Consider the following 6747-nt stretch of genomic DNA (forward strand, 5'->3'; position numbering starts at 1 on the left):
GAAGCGGAGCCACAGTGGTTCCCTTATAATTCCTTACAGTGTGCAGAGTGCTATCAGTTCAGTAAGAGTATTTACTGAATTGGATTGACGCATTTGCCATAATAATAACCAGAGCAAATAATTGTCATTTATTGTGATAATGAAGTGTAGAATAAATGCTGGGGAAAGGAAAGACAAAAGACCGTCATTTGAATAGCTTCAGGGCTGGGGAAACATACCTATTTTTTTTCCCAGAGACCCAAGAGAAATATGCAAATATTCTTGAGAGGAGAGCCAACCACTCTACACTCCACAGAGACCGCGTTGATTGCTCTGTGGGAGTTGCTAGGCAACCACTTGGTAATTCCCAATGTAATGGGGGATGAGCCTGTCACGTGCTTTCCTGGCGGAATCTGACACGAGGGGACAACAGGTAAAGGACGGCTGGGAACACCTGCCCCCGGATGACACAGTCACTCCTGCTGAAGTGTGCCGACCCCGGAGAAGATCCCCACGCCCTGTCACAAGTTGTTGCAGGGAGAATTTCATTAAACGCTCAGTGCATGACATTGCAGTGAGTTTTCCTGGATTCACCCTGTGGGCAGATCCTGCGGGTGATCCTGTTATCCCTGACCACAAAGCCTAAGACCAAAGGCATTGCAATTCTGCATGTGCATGGCTGTCACTTCAATGAGGGCTCTGGATCCTGTCCCCTGGCTCTGGCTGGGACGAGGCTTCACTAGATAAAAGCAGCTTTTTAAGTCTTAAAAGGAACCCTGGAATCCACAAAGAGACCCAAGTTCTGGGTGAGCAGACTACACTTCTTACACCCGTAGAAAAGACCTCTTAATAATTCTTTTGTTTGCGTATGATTTCCAAGAAGTACGATTTCATAGACAAATGTTCGGCCTTGTAAAGAATCCATTCCATCACGGGTCTTGACACCATCAACTGTCTCCAAAATAGGTTGAAAGCGCGGCAAAGCACTGGAAGATGAACGCGTTATCCCATCTCAAGTCTTCTTTGATATTAAGGAATAGTGAATTTGAATTTAAATTAAGAGGAGTGGCTTATTCATTCAAATTTTCAAAAGGTTGCCCCCTCCCAAATTAAAAAGAAAAAGTCAGCCAGCCTATCATGTTTGAGTCTTTGGAGACTGATTTGGGGGCTTTTCACCCTTCCATTTGAGATCTTGGGCTCCGAGATTAGGCAATCAGTCATAGAAAAGCAAATTTTGGACTGAGATCAAGCATCCAGTCTTGATGAACAACTGGGCGGACTCCACCCTAACACTGGGCACCCACTAACCCAGCCTGCTTCAGTGGCAGTGGCAGGAGACAGTCAAAAGAGAGAACGTTGTGCCTCTTCCTCTACATATCAAGTTGTTGAAACCATGAGCTCTAGGAATCCCCTGTTGAGGGAAGGGAAAGGCTGAAATTCTGACACCTGCCACTGGGGGAACTTGTTTCCCAGGGCCACCTTTCAAGTGCCTCTGAGAGCTTTGCATGTGTATTTTCCAGTTTATTTAATTTTTTCTGCAGAGGAGGTGGGGAGAAACTAGGGGTCTTTCTTTTCCTGGTTCAGGCAAACTGTAAATAAACTTAATTTCCTTTATTAATTTACACATACACACACACACACACACACACGAATATACCTACACAAACAAAAAAAGGACTTTTTTTTCTATTCCTTTTTTTTTTTCGGAGCTGGGGATCGAACCCAGGGCCTTGCGCTTGCTAGGCAAGCGCTCTACCACTGAGCCAAATCCCCAACCCCCCAAAAAAAGGACTTTTGAAAGCCAGAGGACAACTTTGAGTATTAATCCTCAGGAGCCATCTACCTCAACTTCTTGACAAAGTCTCTCACTAGAAGCTGGGTCTACAGATTAATGCTAGGCTAGCTGACCAGAAGCTCTAGGGTTCCTCTCATTTCCACCTCTCCTGTGATAGTTTTACAACTTTTTTTTTTTTTTCGGAGCTGGGGATCGAACCCAGGGCCTTGTGCTTGCTAGGCAAGCGCTCTACCACTGAGCCAAATCCCCAACCCCATCCTGTGATAGTTTGACTGAGAATGGCCCCCATAGGCTCATAGATTTGATTCCCAGTTGGTGGACCTGCTTAGGAAGGATTTGGAGGTGTGGCCTCATTGGTAGAGCTGTGCCACTCGGGGTTGGCTTGAAATTTCAGAAGCTGACACCAGGCCCCGTCTCACTATTCTCACTATCTCTGTCTGCCTGCAGATCAGGCTGTAAACTCTTAGCTTCTGCTCTAGCGCCATGCCTGCCTACCTGCTGCCACACATCTCATGATGATCACAGACTAGTCCTCTGAAACTGTGAACAAGCCCCCGTTTAAATGCTAAATGCTTTGTTCTTTTAGGTCCCTTGGCCATGGTGTCCTCACAGCAACATATCAGTGACTAAGACCTTGGCAGTGCTGAGATTACGGGGCATTACGTGCCTGGCTTTTTACTTAGGTGCTAGAGAGTGAACTCAGGCATTGTGCTTTCATGTCAAGCACTTTCCTGACTGAGCTACCCACTCAGCCCTTCAGTCTCTTAGTCTTTGAAGATACAGGGGAGAGGACAAAGCAGGTTTGATGAGTCTCAGTGTCCCAATAATGACACTACCTTAAACAAGCCTAGCTGGCCAGGACCCAGACACTACACATGTCCTCTCTTTTGACATTCTTCAGAGATTCCAAATACCGTCAGCCTTGAGCTAAATCAGATTTAAGGAGGCATTTTTTTTTTTTAGAATGTCAGTTTTTTGTTTTATTTTTTTAATTTTTTGTTTTTTTTTTTTTTGGAGCTGGGGACCGAACCCAGGGCCTTGCGCTTGCTAGGCAAGCGCTCTACCACTGAGCTAACTCCCCAACCCCTAGTTTTTTATTTTTTTAAAGATTTATTTATTTTATGTATATGGGTACACTGTCCTTGTCTTCAGATACACTAAAAGAGGGCGTTGGATCTCATTATAGATGGTTGTGAGCCACCATGTGGCTGCTGGGAATTGAACTCAGGATCTCTGGAAGAAGTCAATGCTCTTAATCACTGAGCCGTCTCTCCAGCCCAGCAGTTTTTTTTTTTTTTTTTTTTTTTTTTTTATTGTCTGAGTGTTTTGCCTGCATGTATGTCTGAGCACCATGGGTGGGGGGTGGGCAATGTCTGTGGAGGCCAGCAGAGGACATCAGATCCCCTGGGACTAGAGTTAGAGCTGCTCGGTATGTGGGTGCTAGGACCTGAACAAGGGTTCTCTGGAAGAGTAGCCAGCATGTTAAACCTCTGAGCCGCCTCTCCAGCTCTTTAAGGACGTTCTTGCATAAATGATCAGGGTGTCAAACAAAAACAAAAACAACAGACAAAGAGCCTATAAATGACTCCGACAGAATAGTGAGAATAGCGAGGCTTCTGTGTTTCTGTCCTTCTCTCCCTTCCATCTCCCTTTGTCTCTGCCTCTCTCTCTGCAGGGTCTCATATAACTCAGGTTGTCTCTGAATGTTCTAGGTACTAGAGGTTGAGTATTTGAGTGTGAAAGGAGTGGAAAGTACCAGCCAGGAGAAAGAAGGCACGTTAGCTCCTTGGAGGAGTTTCCTATGTTTGTGTAGTCAGGGCTGTGCCTGAATGCTAACACCCTCCTGTATATAAACATGGCCTTTTTCACGATCCTGCTCTTTTAGATTCTTACCTATGAACACCAGTCAAGGAAAAACTTGGCTGGTGAGGAGAAAGAGGCCATGAATCCTTCTCCTTCTGACCTGTTCATGTCTCTGTCTGTGTGAGATTCAGGGTCTCCCTTGCCTGCCCAGTGTGATCCTGGCACTCCAGCACACATATGTATTCACCACACCATCAAATCCTCTTTGAAGACTATGAGCTGGCCAGTGTTAATAATGCTGGGTACTGAATCAGACTAGAGAGTGTGACAGATGGCCAAGGGAAGTTCAGAAAATTGAAATCACTGGCTTCCAAATGCTGGTCCAAGAACTGGTCCAGTTTTATGGTTTTTAATGGTCCTTGGTAAAACTGGAGAAATGAGAATGGGAAAAGTTTACATTTACATAAGATAAGATATATTCCTACAATTAAAAAGTGCATAATTGGGGTTGGGGATTTAGCTCAGCGGTAGAGCGCTTGCCTGGCGAGCGCAAGGCCCTGGGTTCGGTCCCCAGCTCTGAAAAAAAAAAAGAAAAAAGAAAAAAAAAAGTGCATAATTTCAAGTTGGTCATGGTGGCACACACCTTTGATCCCAGCACTAGGAAGGCAGAGGCTGGAGGATTTGAGTTCAAGGCCAACCTGGTCTACCAAGCTACTTCCAGGACATCCAGGGCTACACAGAGAAACCCTGTTTGGAAAAAACAGAAAAACAAAACAAAACAAAACAAAACAAAACAAGGATTCAAGTTTATTTATCAATTTCCTTTTTAAAAAACTGTAATCAGCTTTATTAAAGATACTTTTCATAAACAATAATGGTATTTCAGGCAGGACATGAGCAGACAATCAACAGTATACAAGAACTTCTAAATTCCCTTCTTGTATAGACTACCAAAGTCAGAAAGCCACTGTGAAAACCCAATGAAATCTTCATTCAGTGCTTTGAAAGGGGGGAGTAGCTCAGAGTGAGGGTTTCACTTTAAGGAAGTTGTTTAATGACTTTTCACACGCCAACCCTGACTTTCAGGATATGAACATGGCAGAATTATCAATCTGAAGATCCACAATCTTTTATAAAAGGAACCAGTGATCTTCTGAGAACACTTGAGGAATATCGAACAATCGTCCAATAGACTAGAAAACCACTTCTGGGGGTCAGGTTCCAACAGGTCTCTGGTTTTAAGGGAATTAAGTCTGTGTTGATAGCAAAGTGGGAAGAGGATATAAAATGAATTTAGAGTTTTCTGAGGCATTTTGTGCCTTGATGGCCACCTATGCAAGGCCAGGATGTCTCTCCTGGAAGCCAACAGGAGTCTTTCAAAATTATCAATGAAAAAGGTTTTCTGTCCTCAATCTAGCTTGAATGATATTTTGTTAGTGACACATGATCCTTTCCCCCCTCAGCAATGAAGTGTTCTGTGTGCTAACAATATAGTTAAAAAAAAAAGTAAAACAAAATTCTGCGTTTTTATAAAACTTGACAAAAATAGTATTTCAAACTGTACAGTCACCAGAAGTAGACAGTTATCAAAAATGTCACTTGGCTTCTCCAGCATCTTCAGCTTTCTGTGCCTGGTTTGTTTTGGCATCTCCATTTTCTGCAGGTTTACTCGAATCTTTACCGGCATTGGCTTCCCCCTTCTTCCCTTGGGAACCTTCTCTCCCTTCTTTGCAGCAGCCGTTTTAGGCCTGGGTTCTGGCTTTGGAGGAGAAGCTTTGGCAGACAGCTTAGCAGATCTTCTCTGTGGCTTGTCCTTCACCTTGGCTTGGTCTCATTTAGCTTCCTTTTCAGCCTTTCTTTTGGGCATGGTGGCGGCAGGGGACTTTGGTGCTGAATACGAGTATACAGTGGTGCGTAGGTTTGGTCTGTCTGGGGGTCGTCCTCCCTGCTTCTTCCTATTTATCAATTTCTTTTATCCCCTTCCTTCCTTCCTGCCTTCCTTCCTTCCTGCCTTCCTTCCCCCCTCCTCCTCCTCCTCCTCTTTCTTCTCTCTTTCTTTCTCTCTCTCTCTCTCTCTCTCTGCACTGAGATCTAACCCAGGCCTGGTACACACTAGGCAAGGTCTCTACCACGGAGTCCTCAGCCCCCCACCTCTGTGGTAGCTGTGAACTCCTCTGCTCAAATCGTCCTTTGTCTCAGCCTTTCAAGTAGCTAGGATTATAGGAATGCACCACCAAGCTTGGACAAAATTTTTGTTATTTATAAATATTTGAAGATATATCACTTCTTGTAGCTCCTGCCTGTAATTCCAGCATTCAGGAGGCAGAGGCAGAGGCAGAGAATCACTGAAAGTTTGAGACAAGGTCACCCTGGATTACAAAGTGAGTAATAGACTAGCCAGGACTATATAGAGAGGCCCTATCTATAAATAAATTTTAAAAAAGTAAAATCTAATTTAAAAATATATGCACATACATACTGCATACATACCTGGCTAACTCTTCATGCTCCCTTACATGGGACTAAAAAGTCAAATCCTGATATGGCTAGGTGATAGTTTATTGAAGTAGACTGGAAGGAGTTGCTCTGCTTACAGTGGGTAGGAAAATCTCGTCCCAAATCCTAATGCAACATTTAAGGTAGCATGTCTCCCCCTGCTGGAAATGGTATTGGCAAAATAGGTCTTGAGTCTCCAGCAGTTCTGGGCAGGATTCAAATTGTTAAGACCTGAGAGCCAGAAGGGACCTTAGCCCAAACAGGAATCCTTGAGCAGTGACTACAGGTCTCTGTACAGGAGTCTATTCATACAGGGGCCACTTTACGACCCTGGAGCACCAGTTTTTTTTTGGGGGGGGGTTCTTTTTTTCGGAGCTGGGGACCGAACCCAGGGCCTTGCGCTTCCTAGGTAAGCGCTCTACCACTGAGCTAAATCCCCAGCCCCTGGAGCACCAGTTTTAAAAAGGAAGAAAAACAAGATTTGGATTTGGCTACCTAACAATATCTACTTTCATAGACTTCTTCGTATAGAATTATAGTAAAATAATCGTAAAATTATGCCTATCCATAAACGCCACCGATTTATTTAGAAATTCAAAGTAGTTGATACAGAATGGCCATCTGCAAGTGAAATCGCATTTATTTTCCCTTTTAAAGTTCAAGATAGGCCATTC

At 44.0% G+C, this 6747-nt stretch overlaps 1 pseudogene; it reads right to left on the minus strand.

Annotated features, from left to right (window-relative positions):
- Window positions 1-4395: 4395 nt before the first annotated feature.
- On the minus strand, window positions 4396-6121 carry LOC108351371 (non-histone chromosomal protein HMG-17 pseudogene; annotated as a pseudogene).
- Window positions 6122-6747: the final 626 nt, after the last annotated feature.

Source organism: Rattus norvegicus, chromosome 6 (assembly GCF_036323735.1).
Source record: "Rattus norvegicus strain BN/NHsdMcwi chromosome 6, GRCr8, whole genome shotgun sequence".
Classification (NCBI taxonomy): Eukaryota; Metazoa; Chordata; class Mammalia; order Rodentia; family Muridae; genus Rattus; species Rattus norvegicus.